General features: G+C 41.2%; 5 non-coding genes and 4 pseudogenes across 5 annotated transcripts; 6 read left to right on the top strand and 3 right to left on the bottom strand.

Moving 5' to 3' along the window:
- The first annotated feature begins 810 nt into the window (after positions 1–810).
- On the top strand, positions 811–1002 carry LOC149938313 (U2 spliceosomal RNA). The gene has a single exon (XR_016481671.1). It is a non-coding gene; the product is annotated as a U2 spliceosomal RNA (small nuclear RNA).
- A 1963-nt stretch (positions 1003–2965) lies between these two features.
- Positions 2966–3084, bottom strand: LOC149938312 (5S ribosomal RNA). The gene has a single exon (XR_016481971.1). It is a non-coding gene; the product is annotated as a 5S ribosomal RNA (ribosomal RNA).
- Positions 3085–4238: 1154 nt separating this feature from the next.
- LOC149938311 (U2 spliceosomal RNA) lies at positions 4239–4341 on the top strand (annotated as a pseudogene).
- A 1555-nt stretch (positions 4342–5896) lies between these two features.
- Positions 5897–6085, top strand: LOC149938310 (U2 spliceosomal RNA). Its single transcript, XR_016481650.1, has one exon. It is a non-coding gene; the product is annotated as a U2 spliceosomal RNA (small nuclear RNA).
- A 1955-nt stretch (positions 6086–8040) lies between these two features.
- Positions 8041–8159, bottom strand: LOC149938309 (5S ribosomal RNA). The gene has a single exon (XR_016481970.1). It is a non-coding gene; the product is annotated as a 5S ribosomal RNA (ribosomal RNA).
- A 1151-nt stretch (positions 8160–9310) lies between these two features.
- On the top strand, positions 9311–9460 carry LOC149938308 (U2 spliceosomal RNA; annotated as a pseudogene).
- Positions 9461–11149: 1689 nt separating this feature from the next.
- Positions 11150–11328, top strand: LOC149938307 (U2 spliceosomal RNA; annotated as a pseudogene).
- Positions 11329–13291: 1963 nt separating this feature from the next.
- On the bottom strand, positions 13292–13410 carry LOC149938306 (5S ribosomal RNA). Its single transcript, XR_016481969.1, has one exon. It is a non-coding gene; the product is annotated as a 5S ribosomal RNA (ribosomal RNA).
- A 1151-nt stretch (positions 13411–14561) lies between these two features.
- On the top strand, positions 14562–14664 carry LOC149938305 (U2 spliceosomal RNA; annotated as a pseudogene).
- Positions 14665–15374: the final 710 nt, after the last annotated feature.

Here is a 15374-nt window from a genome sequence, read left to right as displayed (position 1 = left end):
AACGGCAAAAGGTTCTCTCAGCTGGGGAGCCGAATAGGGAGTCACCACCCGAAAGCGACGGACCAAATGGGGAAGACGCTGATGGCGGTGCTCCGGAGTCCAAAGTCGGAGACGAAGTGGGGGAGATCCCGGACCGGCCAGGTCAGAAACCTAGCGACAATACGGCTCAAGAGAGCGATACAGTAGAGCATCACCCATCCGATGCATCCGTCTACAAAACAAGCAGACACTGCACCGATCTTATATGGACTAAAGAGGACGAAGACTACCTTAAGAAGTTTTTGCCTAATGATTTCGAAAAATACGTGGCGGCACTGAGCACCTATAACGACTTATCATCGGCTAGGAGGCTTTTCTTGATCAAGCGAGCCACAGCCTTAAGAAAGACAATTAACAAAAGACGTCAGAGTTCCTCCCCAGGGGATAAAGCCAGGACTGAAAAGAGGGTTAACATCGAAAGCAAGACCGCGGCCGACGCTGTTAAAGCGCAAACCAGTGCCGAGGTGTACGATGACTATGTAACGTATTGATTTTTAGGAATTTTTTATATTTCGCGTTTTTCGGAAATATAAATTAAATGGTTTACTACGCTTATTGTTTTTTAGTTACATTGTAAATAGTAAAGTCTGAAGGAGTTTTAAATTTATTGTACTTACCTGAATTTTACAAACATAATACCTGTTAAAAAGAAAAACCATAGTTATACTTACCTTTTTTGACTACTCTGTAAAGAGAAAATTGTATTAGTGTTTTTTGAACATTTGACCTGCTTCTTCCGCGATAATTTAACTTTAATTTAACCGCGGAAAAATGTATTTATGACAAGAATTTAAATAAACAAATTCAGTATCTGTTCTTATCAGCTTAATATCTGATACGGGTCCCATCGGGGCCCAAGATATTAAACTTATTTTTGGACGGCGGCGGAGTGGTCGGAGCTTGCTCCACCTCCGCCACGGGTCGGCCTGGTATTGCAGTAAATCCGGGATCGGCCCACTTCTCTCTTGAAATCAAAAATCAAACGCTCTTATAATGGCGCACTGCGCAACACAGTATTTCCGGGAAATGTTATTTGGCTGTCTTTATATATATTTCTTTATTATAATATATTGCCCCTCTGACGTCATAAGTGGTAAAATCCTTATTGTCGAATAGTTAATAATGAAGAATCGGAAAGATTCCAGTTTTTGAATTTTCTTTTACCTAGTTATACACTCTTTTTCGCGGTATTTTCACGGAGGATAGGAAGGGAGGCGAAGTAGGAGGGATGAATGGCGGCAAGATTGCGGCAGCTACGCTACGTCTAGCCGCCATTTTTCCGAAATTTTCCCGCCGCTAAGCTTCTTACAAGGATGCTGCCGCGTTCATCCCTCCTACTTCGCCTCCCTTCCTATCCTCCTTGGTATTTTCCTGGGCGCGTCCATGCTTGGTTTTCCCCCTTTCAGTCCTCTCCTCCATTATGGATACCCAAGGAGTGGATGCTAGACTCCCCGTTTAGGGCAGAGGCAATGGCCGACGAGCGGGAGGCAAGTAAGAGGGGTAAAATAAAGGCGCGAAAAGAGGTTGTTCTGTGTTATTCCTGTGGTTTTATTCGTAACCCAAGGTTCGTAAATCGTGCATGTTCTAAGTGGTTGGCTGAAGGAACCGGTTTTCATAACGTAAATTCGCGGGTTTCGGTATGGTGGGTAGAGACAGCGCGCCCCTCATTTTTAGGTCATTGGGTTCCAGCCAAGATGTTCCGCGTAAAGAGAAAACACGAAATAAGCCCCTCTCCATTTTTTCTCTCTTCCCGTCTTCCGTGGACAGTGAGTCGCCGCCGGGGGCCCGCCGCCCGCGGCAGCTACATTACCAAGATATAAAGTGGCAAGGCTTATTTTTGGTAAGTACAAAATCATTTATTATATATTGCTCTATAATTAACTATATTTGGAATTAAACATTTTTGTTCTATTTATCTCAAAGTCATGATTATTCCTAACATTAATAGTATTAAACTTAATATGATATATCTTTTGTTAAAGTAGATTAGGAATTTATAATTTTAATATTTATAGAGGAGTTCGGATTTAAAATGTTATATTTTTTTAATAATGATCTCAAAGATCTGACTTTTGAAATGTTTGTTACTTTTTCTAAGTATCAATAAAACATGACATTAAATTTATATTGTGCCAAGGTTCATTTTTATATTTTACATAAACTACATCACCTAAAACAATTAATAGATAAAAGTTAGCTATATTATTTTGTTTAAAAAATATATCTCTGTCTCCGTTTTATTATTTAATTTCGTGGTTTGTTTTGATATTTTGTATTTTTGGGTTACTCCCCTAATCCATGCGGCTGTCCCATGATAAAACCTTCTATAAAACATTTTCCAAAAGTCCTTTTTTAGATTCAACTATTTAAATTACATTTAAGATTAAAATTTAGAACAAAAAATATATTTCACAATTAGAATTTGTTAATAAAATTTTAACTTTGGACTTCATTCCAAAACCAGAAAAGGCCATTTCAGAGTGGATTTTACCGCGGAAATGTTTTTGTTTAGAGATAAACGTTAGTTAGTTAGTTAGTTAGTTAGTTAGTTAATTAGTTAGTTAGTTAGTTAGTTAGTTAATTAGTTAGTTAGTTAGTTAGTTAGTTAGTTAGTTAGTTAGTTAGTTAGTAAGTAAGTAAGTAAGTAAGTAAGTAAGTAAGTTAGTACTATTTTAAGTACAAGCCTTAAGTAGAATAAAATGAAAACCAATTTTCTCGCCATTTTATTTTGTTCAATTTTGATACTAACATGTATTTTATTCACGGAAAGATGCTGCCAGTTGTTAAAAAAAGGCCAAGAGTTGACCGAAATAATATTATCGTCTGGGCGAACTTTTAATTGCATAAAAAAGCAGCGTCAAAATGATAGGATGAAGGTATTTTCCTGTTAAAAGACGCAAATCCCATCCCGCGAAAATAAATGAGTAGCCAACGGCACGCGGTGTTCCCAGGTGGTCTCCCTCCCAAGTACTGACCGCGCTCGACGCTGCTTAACTTCGGTGATCAGACGAGAACCGGTGTATTCAGCGTGATATGGCCGTTGCCGCTAGAGTGTAATTGATAGCGGTGGACAAGCCGCGACTAGCCAGGTCCTGGTAGGTTGGTGATCGCCGAGGGCCACCGGCTGCATGCGGCTCCAATAGAACGTTCTATACACTCTTTTTAGAAACGTTTACTGGGCGCCGATATTATCGTACAGACAACCAACGAGCAAGCCCTTTACCGCAGAAATTTCATCCCCCCCCCCCCCCCCCAAACCAGTTTTTTCATCACCCTCCCCGTAGACTGTAAGGTGATGGCGGTCGATTGGGAAGGCGCGTTTACGAATCTATAAAATTGGTGTGGTGTGCTTTCCCCCTTTGGAGTTCGGAGGAGGTGAAGGTTTGGCCGGTTTTTCGTCTTAGAGAAATATATTTATCTGGCAAACCCGTAAGAAATTGAGAGCAGTCAATTTTTATTAGTAGCGTAGTTGCTAGCCTAGGCTTCACATATTTCCGGCTTTGCTTTCCGCGCCTTTTTTCTTATTTTAAATGATTTTTGTAATAAATGTATGATGGCAAATAAGCAAAATTCTAGAAAATACTAGTCCCAAATCCACGTGTTTAAGATGAAACTTAGATCATGAAAATATCCTTAACCCCAAACATACTTCAACACCTAGGGTGCCTCCTACAACTCCTAAAAGGTACGTCTCTAAAATATTCATATAAAGACAGGACATAAGCCGAATTCTCTTAAACCAAAGAATAACAAAAGTTGTTAGTCCTGCTGAACCAGCTCTATAGTCTGTATGAAAAGTGACCGGTTATGGTCCACTTTTATAGAACGCTCTATTCGCTTATAATAAATTTTTCCTAAATGGTCATTTAAACGCGTTTGACGTTTCACGTAGAATCTAGTACACTTAATACGTTATTTATGGTCCTATAAACCACCATTTAGATTTTTTTTCCATACGGCCCGGTAAAGTGGCCCACTCTACTGTCTCTAGCCGATGACCCCAAAAGTGCCAGTCCGGGCCTGGCGGTGTACCTCTATTTCACGGATTCAAGATATCGTCTTCTCCTTTGTTCGCGCGATGGCTACAAACGTTGTCATCTCCCACCAGGACCAACATTCGGTGACGTAATTATGAAATATTTGAAATGCTCGAATTCTCTCTTTTTACTTTGTTAAACAGTGACGGCTCCTAGCGGGTTATCGCTTCTCGGCCTTTTGGCTAAGATCAAAGTGTAGTATCTGTTCCCAGCTATTTCGCTGAAATCTTGGCCGAAAGGCCGATAAGCGAGTTCTCCAGCTATACAGCTAGTTCCTGCGATGCTGACTTACCTGCCGGTATCCTGACGTTCCTGTTCCTGTTCCTGCTTCTGAAGCTGCCGCTGCTGTTTCCGGTTCCTCTGCTGTTCCTGATTCCGCTGCTGTTTCCGGTTCCTCTGCTGTTCCTGATTCCGCTGCTGTTCCTGGTCCTGGTCCTGCTGACACTTACCTGTCGCTGCTGTTCCTGGTCACTACGACGTATCCTGACTTGGCTGATTCCTGCCATCACTTTTGGACGCCGTTCCTCCTTGGGACTTACCTTCAACTGACGACCTCTAAACAGCCTTAATGGCTGCTGAGGTAAAAAAACGGACTGCCCGGCTCGAAGTCGACGCCGGATTCCTGGACGTCGCTCGGACCTTTTACGAAAAACTCGGACCACAGTGCTTGGAGACTCTTCAACCTGTTGGTAAACAATGTTATTTACTTACCTTTACCACTCTGGCCTTCCTCCAGCAAGCCGTCTCCTACGGGGAACTAACTATCAATGACAAACCCTGCCGAATTACCAGCATCGACGACGACGGTGTCTGGCTAACAATTAAGAACCTGCCCTCCTGGATTCAGTGGGACGCCATACTAACCACTCTACGACAATACGGAACCATAAAAGCCCACCGACTAGATGAATACCCCGAACTTAAAGGATTAAAAAACGGCGACCGCTCTGTAAAAATCATCATGACTAAAACTATTCCTAATGTCCTCTTTTTTGGCCGTAGCAGGGCATTAGTATATTATTCAGGGGTCGTAAAAAAATGCTTTTTTTGCGACCAAGAAGGCCATAACACCTCGACATGTCAACTCAAACGAGACAAACAAGCAGAACAAAACCAACCCAAGGAGGAAGGTCAGAAAGAGTCTCCAAAGGAACAGCCCGAGCGCGTCCAGGAGTCACTCAACAGTACTTCTGCTACGGAACAAGTGCCCATAGCAGAATCGGCAACATCACAAGGAGCACCACCAAGCGACCACCAGGTATCTCAGTCCGAGGATCCGAACAGCGACCTCTACATCAGCCCGGAAAATTTGGAAAGCGTCAGGAAATACTCCCAGACACAACTTAAAGGATTCATTGAATACCTGCGGACTACCGACGAATATAGCGACGAGAGGAGGCAGGTTTTTCTCGCGCTCGCCAACCAGGAACAAGAAAAATTTTCAAAAAAACGTATGCTCAACTCTCCAGGAAAGGCAACTAAGAAGGGAAAGACGCAAAACGAAGAGAAAAAGACATTCGCCAGCGCCACCAAAAACATACCTGAGAAGGATCTATATACTGAATACGTAACATACTAAATCTTTTTATGGCAACTTATTAATTTTAACTACGTGCAAAATTCTTTTATATTCATTTACTTTTGTTTACAATTTTTATCTGGTTTTAACTTTACGTTATCCCTGAAAAAGAAGGAAAAAATACTTACCATTTATACTTACCTCGACGATGGAAAAAACCCTTACCTAAAAAATGAAACCTGAAAACTTACTTTTTGTTCGCGCTAATTTAATTTAATTAAACGCGAACATCTGTAAATTTGTAAATTTGACTGATATTTAATAAACAAATTCAGTATCTGTTCTTATCAGCTTAATATCTGATACGGGTCCCATCGGGGCCCAAGATATTAAACTTATTTTTGGACGGCGGCGGAGTGGTCGGAGCTTGCTCCACCTCCGCCACGGGTCGGCCTGGTATTGCAGTAAATCCGGGATCGGCCCACTTCTCTCTTGAAATCAAAAATCAAACGCTCTTATAATGGCGCACTGCGCAACACAGTATTTCCGGGAAATGTTATTTGGCTGTCTTTATATATATTTCTTTATTATAATATATTGCCCCTCTGACGTCATAAGTGGTAAAATCCTTATTGTCGAATAGTTAATAATGAAGAATCGGAAAGATTCCAGTTTTTGAATTTTCTTTTACCTAGTTATACACTCTTTTTCGCGGTATTTTCACGGAGGATAGGAAGGGAGGCGAAGTAGGAGGGATGAATGGCGGCAAGATTGCGGCAGCTACGCTACGTCTAGCCGCCATTTTTCCGAAATTTTCCCGCCGCTAAGCTTCTTACAAGGATGCTGCCGCGTTCATCCCTCCTACTTCGCCTCCCTTCCTATCCTCCTTGGTATTTTCCTGGGCGCGTCCATGCTTGGTTTTCCCCCTTTCAGTCCTCTCCTCCATTATGGATACCCAAGGAGTGGATGCTAGACTCCCCGTTTAGGGCAGAGGCAATGGCCGACGAGCGGGAGGCAAGTAAGAGGGGTAAAATAAAGGCGCGAAAAGAGGTTGTTCTGTGTTATTCCTGTGGTTTTATTCGTAACCCAAGGTTCGTAAATCGTGCATGTTCTAAGTGGTTGGCTGAAGGAACCGGTTTTCATAACGTAAATTCGCGGGTTTCGGTATGGTGGGTAGAGACAGCGCGCCCCTCATTTTTAGGTCATTGGGTTCCAGCCAAGATGTTCCGCGTAAAGAGAAAACACGAAATAAGCCCCTCTCCATTTTTTCTCTCTTCCCGTCTTCCGTGGACAGTGAGTCGCCGCCGGGGGCCCGCCGCCCGCGGCAGCTACATTACCAAGATATAAAGTGGCAAGGCTTATTTTTGGTAAGTACAAAATCATTTATTATATATTGCTCTATAATTAACTATATTTGGAATTAAACATTTTTGTTCTATTTATCTCAAAGTCATGATTATTCCTAACATTAATAGTATTAAACTTAATATGATATATCTTTTGTTAAAGTAGATTAGGAATTTATAATTTTAATATTTATAGAGGAGTTCGGATTTAAAATGTTATATTTTTTTAATAATGATCTCAAAGATCTGACTTTTGAAATGTTTGTTACTTTTTCTAAGTATCAATAAAACATGACATTAAATTTATATTGTGCCAAGGTTCATTTTTATATTTTACATAAACTACATCACCTAAAACAATTAATAGATAAAAGTTAGCTATATTATTTTGTTTAAAAAATATATCTCTGTCTCCGTTTTATTATTTAATTTCGTGGTTTGTTTTGATATTTTGTATTTTTGGGTTACTCCCCTAATCCATGCGGCTGTCCCATGATAAAACCTTCTATAAAACATTTTCCAAAAGTCCTTTTTTAGATTCAACTATTTAAATTACATTTAAGATTAAAATTTAGAACAAAAAATATATTTCACAATTAGAATTTGTTAATAAAATTTTAACTTTGGACTTCATTCCAAAACCAGAAAAGGCCATTTCAGAGTGGATTTTACCGCGGAAATGTTTTTGTTTAGAGATAAACGTTAGTTAGTTAGTTAGTTAGTTAGTTAGTTAATTAGTTAGTTAGTTAGTTAGTTAGTTAATTAGTTAGTTAGTTAGTTAGTTAGTTAGTTAGTTAGTTAGTAAGTAAGTAAGTAAGTAAGTAAGTAAGTAAGTTAGTACTATTTTAAGTACAAGCCTTAAGTAGAATAAAATGAAAACCAATTTTCTCGCCATTTTATTTTGTTCAATTTTGATACTAACATGTATTTTATTCACGGAAAGATGCTGCCAGTTGTTAAAAAAAGGCCAAGAGTTGACCGAAATAATATTATCGTCTGGGCGAACTTTTAATTGCATAAAAAAGCAGCGTCAAAATGATAGGATGAAGGTATTTTCCTGTTAAAAGACGCAAATCCCATCCCGCGAAAATAAATGAGTAGCCAACGGCACGCGGTGTTCCCAGGTGGTCTCCCTCCCAAGTACTGACCGCGCTCGACGCTGCTTAACTTCGGTGATCAGACGAGAACCGGTGTATTCAGCGTGATATGGCCGTTGCCGCTAGAGTGTAATTGATAGCGGTGGACAAGCCGCGACTAGCCAGGTCCTGGTAGGTTGGTGATCGCCGAGGGCCACCGGCTGCATGCGGCTCCAATAGAACGTTCTATACACTCTTTTTAGAAACGTTTACTGGGCGCCGATATTATCGTACAGACAACCAACGAGCAAGCCCTTTACCGCAGAAATTTCATCCCCCCCCCCCCCCAAACCAGTTTTTTCATCACCCTCCCCGTAGACTGTAAGGTGATGGCGGTCGATTGGGAAGGCGCGTTTACGAATCTATAAAATTGGTGTGGTGTGCTTTCCCCCTTTGGAGTTCGGAGGAGGTGAAGGTTTGGCCGGTTTTTCGTCTTAGAGAAATATATTTATCTGGCAAACCCGTAAGAAATTGAGAGCAGTCAATTTTTATTAGTAGCGTAGTTGCTAGCCTAGGCTTCACATATTTCCGGCTTTGCTTTCCGCGCCTTTTTTCTTATTTTAAATGATTTTTGTAATAAATGTATGATGGCAAATAAGCAAAATTCTAGAAAATACTAGTCCCAAATCCACGTGTTTAAGATGAAACTTAGATCATGAAAATATCCTTAACCCCAAACATACTTCAACACCTAGGGTGCCTCCTACAACTCCTAAAAGGTACGTCTCTAAAATATTCATATAAAGACAGGACATAAGCCGAATTCTCTTAAACCAAAGAATAACAAAAGTTGTTAGTCCTGCTGAACCAGCTCTATAGTCTGTATGAAAAGTGACCGGTTATGGTCCACTTTTATAGAACGCTCTATTCGCTTATAATAAATTTTTCCTAAATGGTCATTTAAACGCGTTTGACGTTTCACGTAGAATCTAGTACACTTAATACGTTATTTATGGTCCTATAAACCACCATTTAGATTTTTTTTCCATACGGCCCGGTAAAGTGGCCCACTCTACTGTCTCTAGCCGATGACCCCAAAAGTGCCAGTCCGGGCCTGGCGGTGTACCTCTATTTCACGGATTCAAGATATCGTCTTCTCCTTTGTTCGCGCGATGGCTACAAACGTTGTCATCTCCCACCAGGACCAACATTCGGTGACGTAATTATGAAATATTTGAAATGCTCGAATTCTCTCTTTTTACTTTGTTAAACAGTGACGGCTCCTAGCGGGTTATCGCTTCTCGGCCTTTTGGCTAAGATCAAAGTGTAGTATCTGTTTTCAATAGTGCTATACCGAGATCTTAGTCGGGGGGCGAGGAGTGTTTTACGCCTTAAAGGCGAGTGATCCTGCTCGTTTGGTTTACCACGCTGCCTCGAAATTTGCTGCCGTTCCTGCTTCCAGCCCAGTCCGTGTTCCAGCTGTTGTTCCAGTGTTCCAGTTGCCGTCTGCCTCCATCCAGCGGTTCCTGAGGTCCGGTCTCCGCCTCGGCGGTCGCCACCAACGTTGTCATGGCTCCTGCCCAGTCAACGATGTCCTCCCCACCAGCTGCTGCAATGAAAAAAGCAACAGCTAGGATCAAGTTTGAAGGCGTGACCATCGACGCCCTTGCTACAGCTCTCTTCGAGCTCGTTGGTTCGCATGGAATCACTGTGTTCCAGCCTGTGGGAAAGGACGCAGCACAGGTCACCTTCAAAGACGCTACTTGTTTCCAGAAGGCCATAGAAGCCGGCCTTATGGTCGGAAACAGACAAGTTGATGTAATTGGGATTTCCGATCCGGTATCTTACATCACGTTACGAGATGCTCCGAGCTGGTGGGAACTATCGTTCATAAAAGCTGCTCTTCGCGCATACTGCGAGGTTATCTCCGAGTCCTGGGAAACCTATCAAGAAGGCCCGTTTAAAGATTTGAAGAATGGTACTCGTCGCCTTGAGGTCCGAATGAAGAGCACAATCCCGAACCTGATGACCATAAGCGGTCATCGTATCCAAATTACATACCGTGGAATACAGAGAATGTGTTTTTACTGCCGTAAAGACAGTCATCAGGTTCGGGATTGCCCGAAAAAGAACAAGAAGGCTCGACCAAATCCAGAAACTGTCGCTGACCAGAACCCGTCATATGAAGAACCAGAAACAGTAAGGAATGGAACGCCGATTCCGGTTGGGGATGCCGCAGACGTAAGCACCCACGACGACATAATGGACGAAACAGGACCTTCACGAGACTTCCAGGGCTCAAAAGAGGGTTGGTCGTTGGCAACACCAGAGTCTTCCCCAGGGAAACCTGAATCCCCCGCCAAAGTCACAGGCTACGCAGATGCGGTCAAGTCACCCCAGAGGCAAGTCCAAGACTCGCCGAAATCCGATCCTCCAACACCAGAGGAACCTGAAAGAAAAGTGGAAATTTTTGAACGAAATTGGGCATGGGATCACCTACCCAAGAATGAAATTGAGGACTTTTGTCGGCAGGCCAAAGTATTGACCTCAACCAAGCCCCATGTCCTATCCTGGCGGGATGACGCACTGGCAAAGGCACAAGAAGCACTCCAGCGCCGATTCAAACGTCGTCAGAGCCCTCCAATTGAAAAAGACCCTAAGAAGGGGAAGAAATAGGACAGTGGTGCACTTTTGTAAATATACTTCTGATATTTCTATATTTTTTAAATATTTATTGTGTTTTATGTTTTAATTGTCACCGTTAAAACGGGAAAGTTGGAACTATAAAAAATCATTTATTGTGATTAGTTTTTAAAAGTTTAAATTTAAGTTTATTTTTAAATGTTTAAGCGTTTACTAAAAAATGTACACTAATGAAATTTTACGTAAAATACTTACCTTGATTTCTGTTAACCCTGAAAAAAGAAAAAAAAAAATTAGTTCTAAAATTATTTTTCCTAAAAGTAATATGAAAAGTTAAAAATACTTACCTTGACGTAAAACACATAAGAACCTGTAAATATATTTAAAAATGTTATGACTCCTTTTATGATATGAAATATTGTTTTGACCAATACAATGTTCGCGATAATTTAATTTTTTTAATAACCGCGGACATTTGTAACCTTGACCAGAATTTTAAATAAACAAATTCAGTATCTGTTCTTATCAGCTTAATATCTGATACGGGTCCCATCGGGGCCCAAGATATTAAACTTATTTTTGGACGGCGGCGGAGTGGTCGGAGCTTGCTCCACCTCCGCCACGGGTCGGCCTGGTATTGCAGTAAATCCGGGATCGGCCCACTTCTCTCTTGAAATCAAAAATCAAACGCTCTTATAATGGCGCACTGCGCAACACAGTATTTCCGGGAAATGTTATTTGGCTGTCTTTATATATATTTCTTTATTATAATATATTGCCCCTCTGACGTCATAAGTGGTAAAATCCTTATTGTCGAATAGTTAATAATGAAGAATCGGAAAGATTCCAGTTTTTGAATTTTCTTTTACCTAGTTATACACTCTTTTTCGCGGTATTTTCACGGAGGATAGGAAGGGAGGCGAAGTAGGAGGGATGAATGGCGGCAAGATTGCGGCAGCTACGCTACGTCTAGCCGCCATTTTTCCGAAATTTTCCCGCCGCTAAGCTTCTTACAAGGATGCTGCCGCGTTCATCCCTCCTACTTCGCCTCCCTTCCTATCCTCCTTGGTATTTTCCTGGGCGCGTCCATGCTTGGTTTTCCCCCTTTCAGTCCTCTCCTCCATTATGGATACCCAAGGAGTGGATGCTAGACTCCCCGTTTAGGGCAGAGGCAATGGCCGACGAGCGGGAGGCAAGTAAGAGGGGTAAAATAAAGGCGCGAAAAGAGGTTGTTCTGTGTTATTCCTGTGGTTTTATTCGTAACCCAAGGTTCGTAAATCGTGCATGTTCTAAGTGGTTGGCTGAAGGAACCGGTTTTCATAACGTAAATTCGCGGGTTTCGGTATGGTGGGTAGAGACAGCGCGCCCCTCATTTTTAGGTCATTGGGTTCCAGCCAAGATGTTCCGCGTAAAGAGAAAACACGAAATAAGCCCCTCTCCATTTTTTCTCTCTTCCCGTCTTCCGTGGACAGTGAGTCGCCGCCGGGGGCCCGCCGCCCGCGGCAGCTACATTACCAAGATATAAAGTGGCAAGGCTTATTTTTGGTAAGTACAAAATCATTTATTATATATTGCTCTATAATTAACTATATTTGGAATTAAACATTTTTGTTCTATTTATCTCAAAGTCATGATTATTCCTAACATTAATAGTATTAAACTTAATATGATATATCTTTTGTTAAAGTAGATTAGGAATTTATAATTTTAATATTTATAGAGGAGTTCGGATTTAAAATGTTATATTTTTTTAATAATGATCTCAAAGATCTGACTTTTGAAATGTTTGTTACTTTTTCTAAGTATCAATAAAACATGACATTAAATTTATATTGTGCCAAGGTTCATTTTTATATTTTACATAAACTACATCACCTAAAACAATTAATAGATAAAAGTTAGCTATATTATTTTGTTTAAAAAATATATCTCTGTCTCCGTTTTATTATTTAATTTCGTGGTTTGTTTTGATATTTTGTATTTTTGGGTTACTCCCCTAATCCATGCGGCTGTCCCATGATAAAACCTTCTATAAAACATTTTCCAAAAGTCCTTTTTTAGATTCAACTATTTAAATTACATTTAAGATTAAAATTTAGAACAAAAAATATATTTCACAATTAGAATTTGTTAATAAAATTTTAACTTTGGACTTCATTCCAAAACCAGAAAAGGCCATTTCAGAGTGGATTTTACCGCGGAAATGTTTTTGTTTAGAGATAAACGTTAGTTAGTTAGTTAGTTAGTTAGTTAGTTAATTAGTTAGTTAGTTAGTTAGTTAGTTAATTAGTTAGTTAGTTAGTTAGTTAGTTAGTTAGTTAGTTAGTTAGTTAGTAAGTAAGTAAGTAAGTAAGTAAGTAAGTAAGTTAGTACTATTTTAAGTACAAGCCTTAAGTAGAATAAAATGAAAACCAATTTTCTCGCCATTTTATTTTGTTCAATTTTGATACTAACATGTATTTTATTCACGGAAAGATGCTGCCAGTTGTTAAAAAAAGGCCAAGAGTTGACCGAAATAATATTATCGTCTGGGCGAACTTTTAATTGCATAAAAAAGCAGCGTCAAAATGATAGGATGAAGGTATTTTCCTGTTAAAAGACGCAAATCCCATCCCGCGAAAATAAATGAGTAGCCAACGGCACGCGGTGTTCCCAGGTGGTCTCCCTCCCAAGTACTGACCGCGCTCGACGCTGCTTAACTTCGGTGATCAGACGAGAACCGGTGTATTCAGCGTGATATGGCCGTTGCCGCTAGAGTGTAATTGATAGCGGTGGACAAGCCGCGACTAGCCAGGTCCTGGTAGGTTGGTGATCGCCGAGGGCCACCGGCTGCATGCGGCTCCAATAGAACGTTCTATACACTCTTTTTAGAAACGTTTACTGGGCGCCGATATTATCGTACAGACAACCAACGAGCAAGCCCTTTACCGCAGAAATTTCATCCCCCCCCCCCCCCAAACCAGTTTTTTCATCACCCTCCCCGTAGACTGTAAGGTGATGGCGGTCGATTGGGAAGGCGCGTTTACGAATCTATAAAATTGGTGTGGTGTGCTTTCCCCCTTTGGAGTTCGGAGGAGGTGAAGGTTTGGCCGGTTTTTCGTCTTAGAGAAATATATTTATCTGGCAAACCCGTAAGAAATTGAGAGCAGTCAATTTTTATTAGTAGCGTAGTTGCTAGCCTAGGCTTCACATATTTCCGGCTTTGCTTTCCGCGCCTTTTTTCTTATTTTAAATGATTTTTGTAATAAATGTATGATGGCAAATAAGCAAAATTCTAGAAAATACTAGTCCCAAATCCACGTGTTTAAGATGAAACTTAGATCATGAAAATATCCTTAACCCCAAACATACTTCAACACCTAGGGTGCCTCCTACAACTCCTAAAAGGTACGTCTCTAAAATATTCATATAAAGACAGGACATAAGCCGAATTCTCTTAAACCAAAGAATAACAAAAGTTGTTAGTCCTGCTGAACCAGCTCTATAGTCTGTATGAAAAGTGACCGGTTATGGTCCACTTTTATAGAACGCTCTATTCGCTTATAATAAATTTTTCCTAAATGGTCATTTAAACGCGTTTGACGTTTCACGTAGAATCTAGTACACTTAATACGTTATTTATGGTCCTATAAACCACCATTTAGATTTTTTTTCCATACGGCCCGGTAAAGTGGCCCACTCTACTGTCTCTAGCCGATGACCCCAAAAGTGCCAGTCCGGGCCTGGCGGTGTACCTCTATTTCACGGATTCAAGATATCGTCTTCTCCTTTGTTCGCGCGATGGCTACAAACGTTGTCATCTCCCACCAGGACCAACATTCGGTGACGTAATTATGAAATATTTGAAATGCTCGAATTCTCTCTTTTTACTTTGTTAAACAGTGACGGCTCCTAGCGGGTTATCGCTTCTCGGCCTTTTGGCTAAGATCAAAGTGTAGTATCTGTTCCCAGCTATTTCGCTGAAATCTTGGCCGAAAGGCCGTTAAGCGAGTTTCCAAGCTCTACAGCTAGTTCCTGTGATGCGGACTTACCGGCCGGTATCCTGACGTCTCTGTTCCTGCTCTTGAAGTTGCCGCTGCTGTTTCCGGTTCCGTTGCTGTTCCTGAATCCGCTGCTGTTCCTGGTCCTGGTGCTGCTGCTACTTACCTGTCGCTGCTGTTCCGGGTCTCTACGCTGTATCCTGACTTGGCCGATTCCTGCCATTGCTACCTGACGCTGTTCCTTCTTGGGACCAACCCTCACCTGACGATCTCTCTACAGCCTATATGGCTGCAGAGGTGAAAAAGCGGACCGCCCGACTGGACGTCGACGCTGGCTACCTTGAAGTCGCTCGCACCTTCTTGGGAAAACTTGGACCTGCATGCATCGAAACACTACAACCTGTGGGTAACCAATCATTTCTTTTAACATTTACGACCCTGGCCTTCCTGAAACAAGCAGTCTCCTATGGAGAAATTAAAATAAAAGACTCGACGTGCAAAATCACCAGCATCGAAGATGACGGTGTCTGGTTGACGATTAAACAACTTCCATCCTGGATCCAATGGGATGCTATCCTGACGACACTTCGACAATACGGCGACATCAAGGCCCATCGCTTAGACGAGTATAAAGAACTGAAAGGGATAAGAAATGGTGATCGTTCAGTCAAAATTAAGATGCAAAAAACTATACCCAATGTCCTCTTTTTCGGGCGCAGCCGCGCACTTGTATA

The sequence above is a fragment of the Leiobunum rupestre genome, chromosome 6 (assembly GCF_980474605.1).
Source record: "Leiobunum rupestre chromosome 6, qqLeiRupe1.1.hap1, whole genome shotgun sequence".
NCBI classification, from domain to species: Eukaryota; Metazoa; Arthropoda; class Arachnida; order Opiliones; family Sclerosomatidae; genus Leiobunum; species Leiobunum rupestre.
Note: the sequence above shows the minus strand (reverse complement) of the source record. Positions and strands in the feature narration are given on the sequence as shown.